At 45.0% G+C, this 21,056-nt stretch overlaps 12 non-coding genes across 12 annotated transcripts; 5 read left to right on the top strand and 7 right to left on the bottom strand.

Annotated features, from left to right (window-relative positions):
- Positions 1 to 1,511: 1,511 nt before the first annotated feature.
- trnal-cag (transfer RNA leucine (anticodon CAG)) lies at positions 1,512 to 1,594 on the bottom strand. Its single transcript has one exon. It is a non-coding gene; the product is annotated as a tRNA-Leu (tRNA).
- A 1,217-nt stretch (positions 1,595 to 2,811) lies between these two features.
- trnak-cuu (transfer RNA lysine (anticodon CUU)) lies at positions 2,812 to 2,884 on the top strand. The gene has a single exon. It is a non-coding gene; the product is annotated as a tRNA-Lys (tRNA).
- Positions 2,885 to 5,273: 2,389 nt separating this feature from the next.
- Positions 5,274 to 5,356, bottom strand: trnal-cag (transfer RNA leucine (anticodon CAG)). Its single transcript has one exon. It is a non-coding gene; the product is annotated as a tRNA-Leu (tRNA).
- Positions 5,357 to 6,556: 1,200 nt separating this feature from the next.
- trnak-cuu (transfer RNA lysine (anticodon CUU)) lies at positions 6,557 to 6,629 on the top strand. The gene has a single exon. It is a non-coding gene; the product is annotated as a tRNA-Lys (tRNA).
- A 2,389-nt stretch (positions 6,630 to 9,018) lies between these two features.
- Positions 9,019 to 9,102, bottom strand: trnal-cag (transfer RNA leucine (anticodon CAG)). The gene has a single exon. It is a non-coding gene; the product is annotated as a tRNA-Leu (tRNA).
- A 1,217-nt stretch (positions 9,103 to 10,319) lies between these two features.
- On the top strand, positions 10,320 to 10,392 carry trnak-cuu (transfer RNA lysine (anticodon CUU)). Its single transcript has one exon. It is a non-coding gene; the product is annotated as a tRNA-Lys (tRNA).
- A 2,397-nt stretch (positions 10,393 to 12,789) lies between these two features.
- trnal-cag (transfer RNA leucine (anticodon CAG)) lies at positions 12,790 to 12,872 on the bottom strand. Its single transcript has one exon. It is a non-coding gene; the product is annotated as a tRNA-Leu (tRNA).
- A 1,216-nt stretch (positions 12,873 to 14,088) lies between these two features.
- Positions 14,089 to 14,161, top strand: trnak-cuu (transfer RNA lysine (anticodon CUU)). Its single transcript has one exon. It is a non-coding gene; the product is annotated as a tRNA-Lys (tRNA).
- Positions 14,162 to 16,558: 2,397 nt separating this feature from the next.
- On the bottom strand, positions 16,559 to 16,641 carry trnal-cag (transfer RNA leucine (anticodon CAG)). The gene has a single exon. It is a non-coding gene; the product is annotated as a tRNA-Leu (tRNA).
- Positions 16,642 to 17,326: 685 nt separating this feature from the next.
- On the bottom strand, positions 17,327 to 17,399 carry trnav-cac (transfer RNA valine (anticodon CAC)). The gene has a single exon. It is a non-coding gene; the product is annotated as a tRNA-Val (tRNA).
- A 459-nt stretch (positions 17,400 to 17,858) lies between these two features.
- Positions 17,859 to 17,931, top strand: trnak-cuu (transfer RNA lysine (anticodon CUU)). The gene has a single exon. It is a non-coding gene; the product is annotated as a tRNA-Lys (tRNA).
- Positions 17,932 to 20,328: 2,397 nt separating this feature from the next.
- trnal-cag (transfer RNA leucine (anticodon CAG)) lies at positions 20,329 to 20,411 on the bottom strand. The gene has a single exon. It is a non-coding gene; the product is annotated as a tRNA-Leu (tRNA).
- Positions 20,412 to 21,056: the final 645 nt, after the last annotated feature.

Raw genomic sequence — 21,056 nt, forward strand, 5'->3', positions numbered from 1 at the left:
CTTTTGTTCTTAGTTGTTATTTCCTCACACAGGAGAGCAATCTCGCCCCTGGACAAGCAGATGGAGCAAGTTCCAACAAAATGATTCCGCAAACGTGATAACTGCTACACTGTGGAACCGTCTCCACTTTCAGTACCAGGTCAGATGGAAATGTTAAAAAATTTTGAGGATGTAACTGGTAGAATAGATAAGGGAGAACCAGTGGATGTGGTGTATTTGGACTTTCAGAAGGCTTTCGATAAGGTCCCACATAATAGATTGGCGTGCAAAGTTAAAGCACATGGGATCGGGTGTAAGATACTGACTTGGATAGAGAACTGGTTGGCAGACAGGAAGCAAAGAGTATGTCTAAACGGGCCTTTATCCAAGTGGCAGGCAGTTACTAGTGGGGTAGGGCAGGGATACGTGCTAGGACCCCAGCTACTCACAATGTATATTAATGATCTAGAAGGTTGAACTAGATGTAATAACTCCAAGTTTGCAGACGACACAAAGCTGGGTTGGCATGTGTGCTGTGAGGAGGATGCAGAGAACCTCCAGTATGATATGGACAGGTTAGGTGATTTAGCAGAAGCATGGCAGATGCAGTATAATGTGGATAAATGTGAGGTTATCAACTTTGGTGGCAAAAACAGGAAGACAGCTTATTATCAGAATGTCAATAGATTGGGAAAAGGGGAACTGCAATGAGACCTGGGTGTCTGTGTGCACCAATCGCTGAAGGTAAGCCTGCAGGTGCAGCAGGTGGTTAAGAAGGCAAATGTTGGCCTTTTCAGTGAGAGGTTCCGAGTACAGGAGCAAGGATGTCTTGCTGCAGTTGTACAAGGCCTTAGTGAGACCACACCTTGAGTATTGTGTGCAGCTTTGGTCACCTTATCTGAGGAAGGATGTTCTTGCCATGGAGGGAGTGCAGCGAAGATTCTCCAGACTGATACATGGGATGGCAGGAATGACGTGTGAAGACAGATTGAGATGATTAGGCTTATATTCGCTAGAGTTTAGAAGAACGAGAGGGGATCTCATTGAAACTTACAAAATTCTAACAGGACAAGACACGCTAGATGCAGGAAGAATGATCCCGATGGTGCGGGAATCCAGAACCAGCAGTCACAGTCTAAGGATAAGGGGTAAGCCACATAGGGTTGAGATGAGGAGGAATTTCTTCACCCAGAGAGTGGTGAACCTGTTGAATTCTGTACCACAGAAGGCAGTTGAGGCCAATTCATTAAATATATTCAAGAAGGAGTCAGATATATTTCTTAAGGCTAAAGAGATAAAGGGATATGGGGAGAAAGCAGGGACAGGGTACTGAATGTGGATGATCAGCCATGATCTCATTAAATTGCGGAGCAGGCTCGAGTGGCCGAATGGCCTACTCCTGCTCCTATCTTCTATGTTTCTATGTGAATGGAGCAGGTGAACTGCTGAATCCCACTTTTAAGGGATGTCCCAAAGTGCTTGACAGTGGTGTGAAAATAAATGAGTTCCGCGTGGTAATTAAAAGTAAAGACTGTCAGAAGTGGGATTCGAACCCACGCCTCCAGAGGAGACTGCGACCTGAACGCAGCGCCTTAGACCGCTCGGCTATCCTGACTTGTTGAGTTAATTTTTGCATCTCATCACTTCCACATGAAGAACGTTTCCGTCCGGGTGCTTGTTCAATGCTGTTGAAGGCTCAGTGGCCGGGATATCATCTCCCCCGGGGTTTTCCTGAGCTTGTGCTCGGTGTATGGGGAGGTTTGTCCCGGATCCCTGGTATCTTGCAGCTCCAGGGATGGGCAGTAACAATCTGAGCTCTGGAGCTGGAGAAAAGCGAATAATTAATGGGTTTGTTTTCAGGCCTGAAATGCGGCTTAGATCTGTTGGTACTAACCGAGGCCGGGGCTGCGAGATATTTCAGTTTGTTCACGTTTAATCAGAAGAATATCCGCAGTCAGGAGCTGAAAAGGACCAAGAGCTGAAAAAACACCAGAAAAAAGATAAGAAATATCAGCAATTGTGATCAACTCTTTAATGTGTGTTCTGGTAGTTTAGTGGTTTAATTGTTTTAATCAACATTCATTAACCGAAAGCGTTGTTTTGCAGAATGAAAGAAATGCTCACAGTAAGGGACAGTCGAAAGTTGAGTAATTTAACTTTAATAATTTGTGAAAGTTTATTCATTGACGAAGATTTATACCCTATAAGAATTTACGCACCGTGTATTTTAGGAGTCTGCTTTAAATTGTTCGTTGCTTCTGACACAAGAAACCTGTTAAATTTATTTCACAGAAAAATAAAGTTTCCGCCCGGGCTCGACCCGGGGACTTTTCGCGTGTGAGGCAAACGTGATAACCGCTGCACTACAGAAACCTCTGCTTAACTCGCGCTTTTTTTATATGCACACGTTCCACAAACACTGTTTCATTCCTCCTGCCTTCTCCTGATTCCTCATTGTCATGCACAGAAGCGCCCGATGCCCTCATTTGTTTAACGTAACAAGCAGACACAAACACAGGTATTCCTTCAAAATCAACCCGGAGGTGGCCACAGACACAATAAACAGAGCCAGAGAGAAAGACAGAATCGGGAATCTCCGGGAAATAGACAAGAGATATTGACAAAGACTAAAGCGCTTTGCGATCAGAAAATTGCCTGAACCCCTGTGGTTAATGAAAGGGATTTTGCTGCTTGAGTTCCTTATACGCCTTGGGCTTCTGGAGAACTTGTTTCGCAGTTTGCAGAAACGCGGCTCAGACATGCTGTTGTGACCGAGCCGGAGCCACCAGGTACCTGACTGCAATCAGCGACAATGAAATACAGCTCGAACAGGCCCGGCTAGCTCAGTCGGTAGAGCATGAGACTCTTAATCTCAAGGTCGTGGGTTCGAGCCCCACGTTGGGCGGTATTTATTTGGTTAAACTTTTATGTTGCTTTCAAAGCGTCATTAATTGAGCGATAACCTTGTTTTGCACAATGAAAGAAATGCGAACTGAGAAAATACTGCAGATGCTGGAAATCTGAATTGAAACAGAAAATGCTGGAGATACTCAGCAGGTCAGGCAGCTTCTGCGAAGAGAGAAACAGAGTTAACGTTTCAGGTGGATAACCTTTCGTCAGAACTGGTAAAAAGAGGTAATGGGACAGATTTTTAAGCAAGTGTAGGGGATTCTATGAGATCATGGCTGATCTCCTGCCTCAATTCCATTCACCGGCCCTATCGCCATATCCCTTGAAGCCCTTACCAGTCAGAAATCTACCGACTTCTGTTTTGAACATACCCAATGACTGAGCCTCCACAGCCCTCTGGGGTAGAGAATTCCAAAGATTCACCACCCTCTGTGTGAAGAAATTTCTTCTCCTCTCAGTCCTGAATGGCCTAACCTTTATCCTGAGGCTGTGGCCCCTGGTTCTAGACTCCCCAGCCAAGGGAAACATTTTCCCAGCATCCAACCGATCAAACACTGTAATAATTTTGCATGCTTAATGAGATCCCCTCTCATTCTTCCGAATTCAAGAGATTGCAGGCCTAGTTTACTCAATCTCTTCTCATACGATGTCAGTGACAGTCTTGCAAATGGTGACTTGATATTCGGTAGTGGGGTCATGGTCCAGGCGGAGGTAGGATGAGGTGTTGGAGAGTTGGCGTACAGCTTCCGCTAGGTAGAGGTCGGTTCGCCAAACAGCAACAGCACCACCCTTGTCAGCAGGTTTTGTGCTTTGCATGTTAACTGTTAACTGTTACCCATATCTCATTTTATACAATATATGGGCTATTCCAGCTCCTAATTCTTTTGTTCTTAGTTGTTATTTCCTCACACAGGAGAGCAATCTCGCCCCTGGACAAGCAGAAGGAGCAAGTTCCAACAAAATGATTCCGCAAACGTGATAAATGCTACACTGTGGAACCGTCTCCACTTTCAGTACCAGGTCAGATGGAAATGTTAAAAATTTTTGAGGATGTAACTGGTAGAATAGATAAGGGAGAACCAGTGGATGTGGTGTATTTGGACTTTCAGAAGGCTTTCGATAAGGTCCCACATAATAGATTGGCGTGCAAAGTTAAAGCACATGGGATCGGGTGTAAGATACTGACTTGGATAGAGAACTGGTTGGCAGACAGGAAGCAAAGAGTATGTCTAAACAGGCCTTTATCCAAGTGGCAGGCAGTTACTAGTGGGGTAGGGCAGGGATACGTGCTAGGACCCCAGCTACTCACAATATATATTAATGATCTAGAAGGTTGAACTAGATGTAATAACTCCAAGTTTGCAGACGACACAAAGCTGGGTTGGCATGTGTGCTGTGAGGAGGATGCAGAGAACCTCCAGTATGATATGGACAGGTTAGGTGATTTAGCAGAAGCATGGCAGATGCAGTATAATGTGGATAAATGTGAGGTTATCAACTTTGGTGGCAAAAACAGGAAGACAGCTTATTATCAGAATGTCAATAGATTGGGAAAAGGGGAACGGCAATGAGACCTGGGTGTCCGTGTGCACCAATCGCTGAAGGTAAGCCTGCAGGTGCAGCAGGTGGTTAAGAAGGCAAATTTTCAGTGAGAGGTTTCGAGTACAGGAGCAAGGATGTCTTGCTGCAGTTGTACAAGGCCTTAGTGAGACCATACCTTGAGTATTGTGTGCAGCTTTGGTCACCTTATGTGAGGAAGGATGTTCTTGCCATGGAGGGAGTGCAGCGAAGATTCTCCAGACTGATACATGGGATGGCAGGAATGACGTATGAAGACAGATTGAGATGATTAGGCTTATATTCGCTAGAGTTTAGAAGAACGAGAGGGGATCTCATTGAAACTTACAAAATTCTAACAGGACAAGACACGCTAGATGCAGGAAGAATGATCCCGATGGTGCGGGAATCCAGAACCAGCAGTCACAGTCTAAGGATAAGGGGTAAGCCACATAGGGTTGAGATGAGGAGGAATTTCTTCACCCAGAGAGTGGTGAACCTGTTGAATTCTGTACCACAGAAGGCAGTTGAGGCCAATTCATTAAATATATTCAAGAAGGAGTTCGATATATTTCTTAAGGCTAAAGAGATAAAGGGATATGGGGAGAAAGCAGGGACAGGGTACTGAATGTGGATGATCAGCCATGATCTCATTAAATTGCGGAGCAGGCTCGAGTGGCCGAATGGCCTACTCCTGCTCCTATCTTCTATGTTTCTATGTGAATGGAGCAGGTGAACTGCTGAATCCCACTTTTAAGGGATGTCCCAAAGTGCTTGACAGTGGTGTGAAAATAAATGAGTTCCGCATGGTAATTAAAAGTAAAGACTGTCAGAAGCGGGATTCGAACCCACGGCTCCAGAGGAGACTGCGACCTGAACGCAGCGCCTTAGACCGCTCGGCCATCCTGACTTGTGGAGTTAATTTTTGCACCTCATCACTTCCACATGAAGAACGTTTCCGTCCGGGTGCTTGTTCAATGCTGTTGAAGGCTCAGTGGCCGGGATATCATCTCCCCCAGGGTTTTCCTGAGCTTGTGCTCGGTGTATGGGGAGGTTTGTCCCGGATCCCTGGTATCTTGCAGCTCCAGGGATGGGCAGTAACAATCTGAGCTCTGGAGCTGGAGAAAAGCGAATAACTAATGGGTTTGTTTTCAGGCCTGAAATGCGGCTTAGATCTGTTGGTACTAACCGAGGCCGGGGCTGCGAGATATTTCAGTTTGTTCACGTTTAATCAGAAGAATATCCGCAGTCAGGAGCTGAAAAAACACCAGAAAAAAGATAAGAAATATCAGCAATTGTGATCAACTCTTTAATGTGTGTTCTGGTAGTTTAGTGGTTTAATTGTTTTAATCAACATTCATTAACCGAAAGCGTTGTTTTGCAGAATGAAAGAAATGCTCACAGTAAGGGACAGTCGAAAGTTGAGTAATTTAACTTTAATAATTTGTGAACGTTTATTCATTGACGAAGATTTATACCCTATAAGAATTTACGCACCGTGTATTTTAGGAGACTGCTTTAAATTGTTCGTTGCTTCTGACACAAGAAACCTGTTAAATTTATTTCACAGAAAAATAAAGCTTCCGCCCGGGCTCGACCCGGGGACTTTCTGCCTGTGAGGCAAACGTGATAACCGCTACACTACAGAAACCTCTGCTTAACCCGCGCTTTTTTTATATGCACACGTTCCACAAACACTGTTTCATTCCTCCTGCCTTCTCCTGATTCCTCATTGTCATGCACAGAAGCGCCCGATGCCCTCATTTGTTTAACGTAACAAGCAGACACAAACACAGGTATTCCTTCAAAATCAACCCGGAGGTGGCCACAGACACAATAAACAGAGCCAGAGAGAAAGACAGAATCGGGAATCTCCGGGAAATAGACAAGAGATATTGACAAAAACTAAAGCGCTTTGCGATCAGAAAATTGCCTGAACCCCTGTGGTTAATGAAAGGGATTTTGCTGCTTGAGTTCCTTATACGCCTTGGGCTTCTGGAGAACTTGTTTCGCAGTTTGCAGAAACGCGGCTCAGACATGCTGTTGTGACCGGGCCGGAGCCACCAGGTACCTGACTGCAATCAGCGACAATGAAATACAGCTCTAACAGGCCCGGCTAGCTCAGTCGGTAGAGCATGAGACTCTTAATCTCAGTGTCGTGGGTTCGAGCCCCACGTTGAGCGGTATTTATTTGGTTAAACTTTTATGTTGCTTTCAAAGCGTCATTAATTGAGCGATAACCTTGTTTTGCACAATGAAAGAAATGCGAACTGAGAAAATACTGCAGATGCTGGAAATCTGAATTGAAACAGAAAATGCTGGAGATACTCAGCAGGTCAGGCAGCTTCTGCGAAGAGAGAAACAGAGTTAACGTTTCAGGTCGATAACCTTTCGTCAGAACTGGTAAAAAGAGGTAATGGGACAGATTTTTAAGCAAGTGTAGGGGATTCTATGAGATCATGGCTGATCTCCTGCCTCAATTCCATTCACCGGCCCTATCGCCATATCCCTTGAAGCCCTTACCAGTCAGAAATCTACCGACTTCTGTTTTGAACATACCCAATGACTGAGCCTCCACAGCCCTCTGGGGTAGAGAATTCCAAAGATTCACCACCCTCTGTGTGAAGAAATTTCTTCTCCTCTCAGTCCTGAATGGCCTAACCTTTATCCTGAGGCTGTGGCCCCTGGTTCTAGACTCCCCAGCCAAGGGAAACATTTTCCCAGCATCCAACCGATCAAACACTGTAATAATTTTGCATGCTTAATGAGATCCCCTCTCATTCTACCGAATTCAAGAGATTGCAGGCCTAGTTTACTCAATCTCTTCTCATACGAGGTCAGTGACAGTCTTGCAAATGGTGACTTGATATTCGGTAGTGGGGTCATGGTCCAGGCGGAGGTAGGATGAGGTGTTGGAGAGTTGGCGTACAGCTTCCGCTAGGTAGAGGTCGGTTCGCCAAACAGCAACAGCACCACCCTTGTCAGCAGGTTTTGTGCTTTGCATGTTAACTGTTAACTGTTACCCATATCTCATTTTACACAATATATGGGCTATTCCAGCTCCTAATTCTTTTGTTCTTAGTTGTTACTTCCTCACACAGGAGAGCAATCTCGCCCCTGGACAAGCAGAAGGAGCAAGTTCCAACAAAATGATTCCGCAAACGTGATAACTGCTACACTGTGGAACCGTCTCCACTTTCAGTACCAGGTCAGATGGAAATGTTAAAATTTTTTGAGGATGTAACTGGTAGAATAGATAAGGGAGAACCAGTGGATGTGGTGTATTTGGACTTTCAGAAGGCTTTCGATAAGGTCCCACATAATAGATTGGCGTGCAAAGTTAAAGCACATGGGATCGGGTGTAAGATACTGACTTGGATAGAGAACTGGTTGGCAGACAGGAAGCAAAGAGTATGTCTAAACGGGCCTTTATCCAAGTGGCAGGCAGTTACTAGTGGGGTAGGGCAGGGATACGTGCTAGGACCCCAGCTACTCACAATATATATTAATGATCTAGAAGGTTGAACTAGATGTAATAACTCCAAGTTTGCAGACGACACAAAGCTGGGTTGGCATGTGTGCTGTGAGGAGGATGCAGAGAACCTCCAGTATGATATGGACAGGTTAGGTGATTTAGCAGAAGCATGGCAGATGCAGTATAATGTGGATAAATGTGAGGTTATCAACTTTGGTGGCAAAAACAGGAAGACAGCTTATTATCAGAATGTCAATAGATTGGGAAAAGGGGAACGGCAATGAGACCTGGGTGTCCGTGTGCACCAATCGCTGAAGGTAAGCCTGCAGGTGCAGCAGGTGGTTAAGAAGGCAAATTTTCAGTGAGAGGTTTCGAGTACAGGAGCAAGGATGTCTTGCTGCAGTTGTACAAGGCCTTAGTGAGACCATACCTTGAGTATTGTGTGCAGCTTTGGTCACCTTATCTGAGGAAGGATGTTCTTGCCATGGAGGGAGTGCAGCGAAGATTCTCCAGACTGATACATGGGATAGCAGGAATGACGTATGAAGACAGATTGAGATGATTAGGCTTATATTCGCTAGAGTTTAGAAGAACGAGAGGGGATCTCATTGAAACTTACAAAATTCTAACAGGACAAGACACGCTAGATGCAGGAAGAATGATCCCGATGGTGCGGGAATCCAGAACCAGCAGTCACAGTCTAAGGATAAGGGCTAAGCCACATAGGGTTGAGATGAGGAGGAATTTCTTCACCCAGAGAGTGGTGAACCTGTTGAATTCTGTACCACAGAAGGCAGTTGAGGCCAATTCATTAAATATATTCAAGAAGGAGTTCGATATATTTCTTAAGGCTAAAGAGATAAAGGGATATGGGGAGAAAGCAGGGACAGGGTACTGAATGTGGATGATCAGCCATGATCTCATTAAATTGCGGAGCAGGCTCGAGTGGCCGAATGGCCTACTCCTGCTCCTATCTTCTATGTTTCTATGTGAATGGAGCAGGTGAACTGCTGAATCCCACTTTTAAGGGATGTCCCAAAGTGCTTGACAGTGGTGTGAAAATAAATGAGTTCCGCGTGGTAATTAAAAGTAAAGACTGTCAGAAGTGGGATTCGAAACCACACCTCCAGAGGAGACCTGCGACCTGAACGCAGCGCCTTAGACCGCTCGGCCATCCTGACTTGTGGAGTTAATTTTTGCATCTCATCACTTCCACATGAAGAACGTTTCCGTCCGGGTGCTTGTTCAATGCTGTTGAAGGCTCAGTGGCCGGGATATCATCTCCCCCGGGGTTTTCCTGAGCTTGTGCTCGGTGTATGGGGAGGTTTGTCCCGGATCCCTGGTATCTTGCAGCTCCAGGGATGGGCAGTAACAATCTGAGCTCTGGAGCTGGAGAAAAGCGAATAACTAATGGGTTTGTTTTCAGGCCTGAAATGCGGCTTAGATCTGTTGGTACTAACCAAGGCCGGGTCTGCGAGATATTTCAGTTTGTTCACGTTTAATCAGAAGAATATCCGCAGTCAGGAGCTGAAAAGGACCAAGAGCTGAAAAAACACCAGAAAAAAGATAAGAAATATCAGCAATTGTGATCAACTCTTTAATGTGTGTTCTGGTAGTTTAGTGGTTTAATTGTTTTAATCAACATTCATTAACCGAAAGCGTTGTTTTGCAGAATGAAAGAAATGCTCACAGTAAGGGACAGTCGAAAGTTGAGTAATTTAACTTTAATAATTTGTGAAAGTTTATTCATTGACGAAGATTTATACCCTATAAGAATTTACGCACCGTGTATTTTAGGAGTCTGCTTTAAATTGTTCGTTGCTTCTGACACAAGAAACCTGTTAAATTTATTTCACAGAAAAATAAAGTTTCCGCCCGGGCTCGACCCGGGGACTTTTCGCCTGTGAGACAAACGTGATAACCGCTACACTACAGAAACCTCTGCTTAACCCGCGCTTTTTTTATATGCACACGTTCCACAAACACTGTTTCATTCCTCCTGCCTTCTCCTGATTCCTCATTGTCATGCACAGAAGCGCCCGATGCCCTCATTTGTTTAACGTAACAAGCAGACACAAACACAGGTATTCCTTCAAAATCAACCCGGAGGTGGCCACAGACACAATAAACAGAGCCAGAGAGAAAGACAGAATCGGGAATCTCCGGGAAATAGACAAGAGATATTGACAAAAACTAAAGCGCTTTGCGATCAGAAAATTGCCTGAACCCCTGTGGTTAATGAAAGGGATTTTGCTGCTTGAGTTCCTTATACGCCTTGGGCTTCTGGAGTACTTGTTTCGCAGTTTGCAGAAACGCGGCTCAGACATGCTGTTGTGACCGGGCCGGAGCCACCAGGTACCTGACTGCAATCAGCGACAATGAAATACAGCTCTAACAGGCCCGGCTAGCTCAGTCGGTAGAGCATGAGACTCTTAATCTCAGGGTCGTGGGTTCGAGCCCCACGTTGGGCGGTATTTATTCGGTTAAACTTTTATGTTGCTTTCAAAGCGTCATTAATTGAGCGATAACCTTGTTTTGCACAATGAAAGAAATGCGAACTGAGAAAATACTGCAGATGCTGGAAATCTGAATTGAAACAGAAAATGCTGGAGATACTCAGCAGGTCAGGCAGCTTCTGCGAAGAGAGAAACAGAGTTAACGTTTCAGATCGATAACCTTTCGTCAGAACTGGTAAAAAGAGGTAATGGGACAGATTTTTAAGCAAGTGTAGGGGATTCTATGAGATCATGGCTGATCTCCTGCCTCAATTCCATTCACCGGCCCTATCGCCATATCCCTTGAAGCCCTTACCAGTCAGAAATCTACCGACTTCTGTTTTGAACATACCCAATGACTGAGCCTCCACAGCCCTCTGGGGTAGAGAATTCCAAAGATTCACCACCCTCTGTGTGAAGAAATTTCTTCTCCTCTCAGTCCTGAATGGCCTAACCTTTATCCTGAGGCTGTGGCCCCTGGTTCTAGACTCCCCAGCCAAGGGAAACATTTTCCCAGCATCCAACCGATCAAACCCTATAATAATTTTGCATGCTTAATGAGATCCCCTCTCATTCTTCCGAATTCAAGAGATTGCAGGCCTAGTTTACTCAATCTCTTCTCATACGAGGTCAGTGACAGTCTTGCAAATCGTGACTTGATATTCGGTAGTGGGGTCATGGTCCAGGCGGAGGTAGGATGAGGTGTTGGAGAGTTGGCGTACAGCTTCCGCTAGGTAGAGGTCGGTTCGCCAAACAGCAACAGCACCACCCTTGTCAGCAGGTTTTGTGCTTTGCATGTTAACTGTTAACTGTTACCCATATCTCATTTTACACAATATATGGGCTATTCCAGCTCCTAATTCTTTTGTTCTTAGTTGTTATTTCCTCACACAGGAGAGCAATCTCGCCCCTGGACAAGCAGAAGGAGCAAGTTCCAACAAAATGATTCCGCAAACGTGATAACTGCTACACTGTGGAACCGTCTCCACTTTCAGTACCAGGTCAGATGGAAATCTTAAAAAATTTTGAGGATGTAACTGGTAGAATAGATAAGGGAGAACCAGTGGATGTGGTGTATTTGGACTTTCAGAAGGCTTTCGATAAGGTCCCACATAATAGATTGGCGTGCAAAGTTAAAGCACATGGGATCGGGTGTAAGATACTGACTTGGATAGAGAACTGGTTGGCAGACAGGAAGCAAAGAGTATGTCTAAACGGGCCTTTATCCAAGTGGCAGGCAGTTACTAGTGGGGTAGGGCAGGGATACGTGCTAGGACCCCAGCTACTCACAATATATATTAATGATCTAGAAGGTTGAACTAGATGTAATAACTCCAAGTTTGCAGACGACACAAAGCTGGGTTGGCATGTGTGCTGTGAGGAGGATGCAGAGAACCTCCAGTATGATATGGACAGGTTAGGTGATTTAGCAGAAGCATGGCAGATGCAGTATAATGTGGATAAATGTGAGGTTATCAACTTTGGTGGCAAAAACAGGAAGACAGCTTATTATCAGAATGTCAATAGATTGGGAAAAGGGGAACTGCAATGAGACCTGGGTGTCCGTGTGCACCAATCGCTGAAGGTAAGCCTGCAGGTGCAGCAGGTGGTTAAGAAGGCAAATGTTGGCCTTTTCAGTGAGAGGTTTCGAGTACAGGAGCAAGGATGTCTTGCTGCAGTTGTACAAGGCCTTAGTGAGACCATACCTTGAGTATTGTGTGCAGCTTTGGTCACCTTATCTGAGGAAGGATGTTCTTGCCATGGAGGGAGTGCAGCGAAGATTCTCCAGACTGATACATGGGATGGCAGGAATGACGTATGAAGACAGATTGAGATGATTAGGCTTATATTCGCTAGAGTTTAGAAGAACGAGAGGGGATCTCATTGAAACTTACAAAATTCTAACAGGACAAGACACGCTAGATGGAGGAAGAATGATCCCGATGGTGCGGGAATCCAGAACCAGCAGTCACAGTCTAAGGATAAGGGGTAAGCCACATAGGGTTGAGATGAGGAGGAATTTCTTCACCCAGAGAGTGGTGAACCTGTTGAATTCTGTACCACAGAAGGCAGTTGAGGCCAATTCATTAAATATATTCAAGAAGGAGTTCGATATATTTCTTAAGGCTAAAGAGATAAAGGGATATGGGGAGAAAGCAGGGACAGGGTACTGAATGTGGATGATCAGCCATGATCTCATTAAATTGCGGAGCAGGCTCGAGTGGCCGAATGGCCTACTCCTGCTCCTATCTTCTATGTTTCTATGTGAATGGAGCAGGTGAACTGCTGAATCCCACTTTTAAGGGATGTCCCAAAGTGCTTGACAGTGGTGTGAAAATAAATGAGTTCCGCGTGGTAATTAAAAGTAAAGACTGTCAGAAGTGGGATTCGAACCCACGCCTCCAGAGGAGATTGCAACCTGAACGCAGCGCCTTAGACCGCTCGGCCATCCTGACTTGTTGAGTTAATTTTTGCATCTCATCACTTCCACATGAAGAACGTTTCCGTCCGGGTGCTTGTTCAATGCTGTTGAAGGCTCAGTGGCCGGGATATCATCTCCCCCGGGGTTTTCCTGAGCTTGTGCTCGGTGTATGGGGAGGTTTGTCCCGGATCCCTGGTATCTTGCAGCTCCAGGGATGGGCAGTAACAATCTGAGCTCTGGAGCTGGAGAAAAGCGAATAATTAATGGGTTTGTTTTCAGGCCTGAAATGCGGCTTAGATCTGTTGGTACTAACCGAGGCCGGGGCTGCGAGATATTTCAGTTTGTTCACGTTTAATCAGAAGAATATCCGCAGTCAGGAGCTGAAAAGGACCAAGAGCTGAAAAAACACCAGAAAAAAGATAAGAAATATCAGCAATTGTGATCAACTCTTTAATGTGTGTTCTGGTAGTTTAGTGGTTTAATTGTTTTAATCAACATTCATTAACCGAAAGCGTTGTTTTGCAGAATGAAAGAAATGCTCACAGTAAGGGACAGTCGAAAGTTGAGAAATTTAACTTTAATAATTTGTGAAAGTTTATTCATTGACGAAGATTTATACCCTATAAGAATTTACGCACCGTGTATTTTAGGAGTCTGCTTTAAATTGTTCGTTGCTTCTGACACAAGAAACCTGTTAAATTTATTTCACAGAAAAATAAAGTTTCCGCCCGGGCTCGACCCGGCGACTTTTCGCGTGTGAGGCAAACGTGATAACCGCTACACTACAGAAACCTCTGCTTAACCCGCGCTTTTTTTATATGCACACGTTCCACAAACACTGTTTCATTCCTCCTGCCTTCCCTTGATTCCTCATTGTCATGCACAGAAGCGCCTGATGCCCTCATTTGTTTAACGTAACAAGCAGACACAAACACAGGTATTCCTTCAAAATCAACCCGCAGGTGGCCACAGACACAATAAACAGAGCCAGAGAGAAAGACAGAATCGGGAATCTCCGGGAAATAGACAAGAGATATTGCAAAGACTAAAGCGCTTTGCGATCAGAAAATTGCCTGAACCCCTGTGGTTAATGAAAGGGATTTTGCTGCTTGAGTTCCTTATACGCCTTGGGGTTCTGGAGAACTTGTTTCGCAGTTTGCAGAAACGCGGCTCAGACATGCTGTTGTGACCGGGCCGGAGCCACCAGGTACCTGACTGCAATCAGCGACAATGAAATGCAGCTCTAACAGGCCCGGCTAGCTCAGTCGGTAGAGCATGAGACTCTTAATCTCAGGGTCGTGGGTTCGAGCCCCACGTTGGGCGGTATTTATTTGGTTAAACTTTTATGTTGCTTTCAAAGCGTCATTAATTGAGCGATAACCTTGTTTTGCACAATGAAAGAAATGCGAACTGAGAAAATACTGCAGATGCTGGAAATCTGAATTGAAACAGAAAATGCTGGAGATACTCAGCAGGTCAGGCAGCTTCTGCGAAGAGAGAAACAGAGTTAACGTTTCAGGTCGATAACCTTTCGTCAGAACTGGTAAAAAGAGGTAATGGGACAGATTTTTAAGCAAGTGTAGGGGATTCTATGAGATCATGGCTGATCTCCTGCCTCAATTCCATTCACCGGCCCTATCGCCATATCCCTTGAAGCCCTTACCAGTCAGAAATCTACTGACTTCTGTTTTGAACATACCCAATGACTGAGCCTCCACAGCCCTCTGGGGTAGAGAATTCCAAAGATTCACCACCCTCTGTGTGAAGAAATTTCTTCTCCTCTCAGTCCTGAATGGCCTAACCTTTATCCTGAGGCTGTGGCCCCTGGTTCTAGACTCCCCAGCCAAGGGAAACATTTTCCCAGCATCCAACCGATCAAACCCTGTAATAATTTTGCATGCTTAATGAGATCCCCTCTCATTCTTCCGAATTCAAGAGATTGCAGGCCTAGTTTACTCAATCTCTTCTCATACGAGGTCAGTGACAGTCTTGCAAATGGTGACTTGATATTCGGTAGTGGGGTCATGGTCCAGGCGGAGGTAGGATGAGGTGTTGGAGAGTTGGCGTACAGCTTCCGCTAGGTAGAGGTCGGTTCGCCAAACAGCAACAGCACCACCCTTGTCAGCAGGTTTTGTGCTTTGCATGTTAACTGTTAACTGTTACCCATATCTCATTTTACACAATATATGGGCTATTCCAGCTCCTAATTCTTTTGTTCTTAGTTGTTATTTCCTCACACAGGAGAGCAATCTCGCCCCTGGACAAGCAGAAGGAGCAAGTTCCAACAAAATGATTCCGCAAACGTGATAACTGCTACACTGTGGAACCGTCTCCACTTTCAGTACCAGGTCAGATGGAAATGTTAAAAATTTTTGAGGATGTAACTGGTAGAATAGATAAGGGAGAACCAGTGGATGTGGTGTATTTGGACTTTCAGAAGGCTTTCGATAAGGTCCCACATAATAGATTGGCGTGCAAAGTTAAAGCACATGGGATCGGGTGTAAGATACTGACTTGGATAGAGAACTGGTTGGCAGACAGGAAGCAAAGAGTATGTCTAAACGGGCCTTTATCCAAGTGGCAGGCAGTTACTAGTGGGGTAGGGCAGGGATACGTGCTAGGACCCCAGCTACTCACAATATATATTAATGATCTAGAAGGTTGAACTAGATGTAATAACTCCATGTTTGCAGACGACACAAAGCTGGGTTGGCATGTGTGCTGTGAGGAGGATGCAGAGAACCTCCAGTATGATATGGACAGGTTAGGTGATTTAGCAGAAGCATGGCAGATGCAGTATAATGTGGATAAATGTGAGGTTATCAACTTTAGTGGCAAAAACAGGAAGACAGCTTATTATCAGAATGTCAATAGATTGGGAAAAGGGGAACTGCAATGAGACCTGGGTGTCCGTGTGCACCAATCGCTGAAGGTAAGCCTGCAGGTGCAGCAGGTGGTTAAGAAGGCAAATGTTGGCCTTTTCAGTGAGAGGTTTCGAGTACAGGAGCAAGGATGTCTTGCTGCAGTTGTACAAGGCCTTAGTGAGACCATACCTTGAGTATTGTGTGCAGCTTTGGTCACCTTATCTGAGGAAGGATGTTCTTGCCATGGAGGGAGTGCAGCGAAGATTCTCCAGACTGATACATGGGATGGCAGGAATGACGTATGAAGACAGATTGAGATGATTAGGCTTATATTCGCTAGAGTTTAGAAGAACGAGAGGGGATCTCATTGAAACTTACAAAATTCTAACAGGACAAGACACGCTAGATGCAGGAAGAATGATCCCGATGGTGCGGGAATCCAGAACCAGCAGTCACAGTCTAAGGATAAGGGGTAAGCCACATAGGGTTGAGATGAGGAGGAATTTCTTCACCCAGAGAGTGGTGAACCTGTTGAATTCTGTACCACAGAAGGCAGTTGAGGCCAATTCATTAAATATATTCAAGAAGGAGTTCGATATATTTCTTAAGGCTAAAGAGATAAAGGGATATGGGGAGAAAGCAGGGACAGGGTACTGAATGTGGATGATCAACCATGATCTCATTAAATTGCGGAGCAGGCTCGAGTGGCCGAATGGCCTACTCCTGCTCCTATCTTCTATGTTTCTATGTGAATGGAGCAGGTGAACTGCTGAATCCCACTTTTAAGGGATGTCCCAAAGTGCTTGACAGTGGTGTGAAAATAAATGAGTTCCGCGTGGTAATTAAAAGTAAACACTGTCAGAAGTGGGATTCGAACCCACGCCTCCAGAGGAGACTGCAACCTGAACGCAGCGCCTTAGACCGCTCGGCCATCCTGACTTGTTGAGTTAATTTTTGCATCTCATCACTTCCACATGAAGAACGTTTCCGTCCGGGTGCTTGTTCAATGCTATTGAAGGCTCAGTGGCCGGGATATCATCTCCCCCGGGGTTTTCCTGAGCTTGTGCTCGGTGTATGGGGAGGTTTGTCCCGGATCCCTGGTATCTTGCAGCTCCAGGGATGGGCAGTAACAATCTGAGCTCTGGAGCTGGAGAAAAGCGAATAATTAATGGGTTTGTTTTCAGGCCTGAAATGCGGCTTAGATCTGTTGGTACTAACCGAGGCCGGGGCTGCGAGATATTTCAGTTTGTTCACGTTTAATCAGAAGAATATCCGCAGTCAGGAGCTGAAAAGGACCAAGAGCTGAAAAAACACCAGAAAAAAGATAAGAAATATCAGCAATTGTGATCAACTCTTTAATGTGTGTTCTGGTAGTTTAGTGGTTTAATTGTTTTAATCAACATTCATTAACCGAAAGCGTTGTTTTGCAGAATGAAAGAAATGCTCACAGTAAGGGACAGTCGAAAGTTGAGAAAATTAACTTTAATAATTTGTGAAAGTTTATTCATTGACGAAGATTTATACCCTATAAGAATTTACGCACCGTGTATTTTAGGAGTCTGCTTTAAATTGTTCGTTGCTTCTGACACAAGAAACCTGTTAAATTTATTTCACAAAAAAATAAAGTTTCCGCCCGGGCTCGACCCGGGGACCTTTCGCGTGTGAGGCAAACGTGATAACCGCTACACTACAGAAACCTCTGCTTAACCCGCTCATTTTTTATATGCACACGTTCCACAAACACTGTTTCATTCCTCCTGCCTTCTCCTGATTCCTCATTGTCATGCACAGAAGCGCCTGATGCCCTCATTTGTTTAACGTAACAAGCAGACACAAACACAGGTATTCCTTCAAAATCAACCCGCAGGTGGCCACAGACACAATAAACAGAGCCAGAGAGAAAGACAGAATCGGGAATCTCCGGGAAATAGACAAGAGATATTGACAAAGACTAAAGCGCTTTGCGATCAGAAAATTGCCTGAACCCCTGTGGTTAATGAAAGGGATTTTGCTGCTTGAGTTCCTTATACGCCTTGGGCTTCTGGAGAACTTGTTTCGCAGTTTGCAGAAACGCGGCTCAGACATGCTGTTGTGACCGGGCCGGAGCCACCAGGTACCTGACTGCAATCAGCGACAATGAAATACAGCTCTAACAGGCCCGGCTAGCTCAGTTGATAGAGTATGAGACTCTTAATTTCAGGGTCGTGGGTTCGAGCCCCACGTTGGGCGGTATTTATTTGGTTAAACTTTTATGTTGCTTTCAAAGCGTCATTAATTGAGCGATAACCTTGTTTTGCACAATGAAAGAAATGCGAACTGAGAAAATACTGCAGATGCTGGAAATCTGAATTGAAACAGAAAATGCTGGAGATACTCAGCAGGTCAGGCAGCTTCTGCGAAGAGAGAAACAGAGTTAACGTTTCAGGTCGATAACCTTTCGTCAGAACTGGTAAAAAGAGGTAATGGGACAGATTTTTAAGCAAGTGTAGGGGATTCTATGAGATCATGGCTGATCTCCTGCCTCAATTCCATTCACCGGCCCTATCGCCATATCCCTTGAAGCCCTTACCAGTCAGAAATCTACCGACTTCTGTTTTGAACATACCCAATGACTGAGCCTCCACAGCCCTCTGGGGTAGAGAATTCCAAAGATTCACCACCCTCTGTGTGAAGAAATTTCTTCTCCTCTCAGTCCTGAATGGCCTAACCTTTATCCTGAGGCTGTGGCCCCTGGTTCTAGACTCCCCAGCCAAGGGAAACATTTTCCCAGCATCCAACCGATCAAACCCTGTAATAATTTTGCATGCTTAATGAGATCCCCTCTCATTCTTCCGAATTCAAGAGATTGCAGGCCTAGTTTACTCAATCTCTTCTCATACGAGGTCAGTGACAGTCTTGCAAATGGTGATTTGATATTCGGTAGTGGGGTCATGGTCCAGGCGGAGGTAGGATGAGGTGTTGGAGAGTTGGCGTACAGCTTCCGCTAGGTAGAGGTCGGTTCGCCAAACAGCAACAGCACCACCCTTGTCAGCAGGTTTTGTGCTTTGCATGTTAACTGTTAACTGTTACCCATATCTCATTTTATACAATATATGGGCTATTCCAGCTCCTAATTCTTTTGTTCCTAGTTGTTATTTCCTCACACAGGAGAGCAATCTCGCCCCTGGACAAGCAGAAGGAGCAAGTTCCAACAAAAAGATTCCGCAAACGTGATAACTGCTACACTGTGGAACCGTCTCCACTTTCAGTACCAGGTCAGATGGAAATGTTAAAATTTTTTGAGGATGTAACTGGTAGAATAGATAAGGGAGAACCAGTGGATGTGGTGTATTTGGACTTTCAGAAGGCTTTCGATAAGGTCCCACATAATAGATTGGCGTGCAAAGTTAAAGCACATGGGATCGGGTGTAAGATAGTGACTTGGATAGAGAACTGGTTGGCAGACAGGAAGCAAAGATTATGTCTAAACGGGCCTTTATCCAAGTGGCAGGCAGTTACTAGTGGGGTAGGGCAGGGATACGTGCTAGGACCCCAGCTACTCACAATATATATTAATGATCTAGAAGGTTGAACTAGATGTAATAACTCCAAGTTTGCAGACGACACAAAGCTGGGTTGGCATGTGTGCTGTGAGGAGGATGCAGAGAACCTCCAGTATGATATGGACAGGTTAGGTGATTTAGCAGAAGCATGGCAGATGCAGTATAATGTGGATAAATGTGAGGTTATCAACTTTGGTGGCAAAAACAGGAAGACAGCTTATTATCAGGATGTCAATAGATTGGGAAAAGGGGAACTGCAATGAGACCTGGGTGTCCGTGTGCACCAATCGCTGAAGGTAAGCCTGCAGGTGCAGCAGGTGGTTAAGAAGGCAAATGTTGGCCTATTCAGTGAGAGGTTTCGAGTACAGGAGCAAGGATGTCTTGCTGCAGTTGTACAAGGCCTTAGTGAGACCATACCTTGAGTATTGTGTGCAGCTTTGGTCACCTTATCTGAGGAAGGATGTTCTTGCCATGGAGGGAGTGCAGCGAAGATTCTCCAGACTGATGCATGGGATGGCAGGAATGACGTATGAAGACAGATTGAGATGATTAGGCTTATATTCGCTAGAGTTTAGAAGAACGAGAGGGGATCTCATTGAAACTTACAAAATTCTAACAGGACAAGACACGCTAGATGCAGGAAGAATGATCCCGATGGTGCGGGAATCCAGAACCAGCAGTCACAGTCTAAGGATAAGGGGTAAGCCACATAGGGTTGAGATGAGGAGGAATTTCTTCACCCAGAGAGTGGTGAACCTGTTGAATTCTGTACCACAGAAGGCAGTTGAGGCCAATTCATTAAATATATTCAAGAAGGAGTTAGATATATTTCTTAAGGCTAAAGAGATAAAGGGATATGGGGAGAAAGCAGGGACAGGGTACTGAATGTGGATGATCAGCCATGATCTCATTAAATTGCGGAGCAGGCTCGAGTGGCCGAATGGCCTACTCCTGCTCCTATCTTCTATGTTTCTATGTGAATGGAGCAGGTGAACTGCTGAATCCCACTTTTAAGGGATGTCCCAAAGTGCTTGACAGTGGTGTGAAAATAAATGAGTCCCGCGTGGTAATTAAAAGTAAAGACTGTCAGAAGTGGGATTCGAACCCACGCCTCCAGAGGAGACTGCGACCTGAACGCAGCGCCTTAGACCGCTCGGCCATCCTGACTTGTTGAGTTAATTTTTGCATCTCATCACTTCCACATGAAGAACGTTTCCGTCCGGGTGCTTGTTCAATGCTGTTGAAGGCTCAGTGACCGGGATATCATCTCCCCCGGGGTTTTCCTGAGCTTGTGCTCGGTGTATGGGGAGGTTTGTCCCGGATCCCTGGTATCTTGCAGCTCCAGGGATGGGCAGTAACAATCTGAGCTCTGGAGCTGGAGAAAAGCGAATAATTAATGGGTTTGTTTTCAGGCCTGAAATGCGGCTTAGATCTGTTGGTACTAACCGAGGCCGGGGCTGCGAGATATTTCAGTTTGTTCACGTTTAATCAGAAGAATATCCGCAGTCAGGAGCTGAAAAAGACCAAGAGCTGAAAAAACACCAGAAAAAAGATAAGAAATATCAGCAATTGTGATCAACTCTTTAATGTGTGTTCTGGTAGTTTAGTGGTTTAATTGTTTTAATCAACATTCATTAACCGAAAGCGTTGTTTTGCAGAATGAAAGAAATGCTCACAGTAAGGGACAGTCGAAAGTTGAGTAATTTAACTTTAATAATTTGTGAAAGTTTATTCATTGACGAAGATTTATACCCTATAAGAATTTACGCACCGTGTATTTTAGGAGTCTGCTTTAAATTGTTCGTTGCTTCT

This window comes from Somniosus microcephalus, unplaced genomic scaffold (genome assembly GCF_052327205.1).
Source record: "Somniosus microcephalus isolate GS21.2 unplaced genomic scaffold, FLI_Smic_1.0 unresolved_chr4, whole genome shotgun sequence".
NCBI classification, from domain to species: Eukaryota; Metazoa; Chordata; class Chondrichthyes; order Squaliformes; family Somniosidae; genus Somniosus; species Somniosus microcephalus.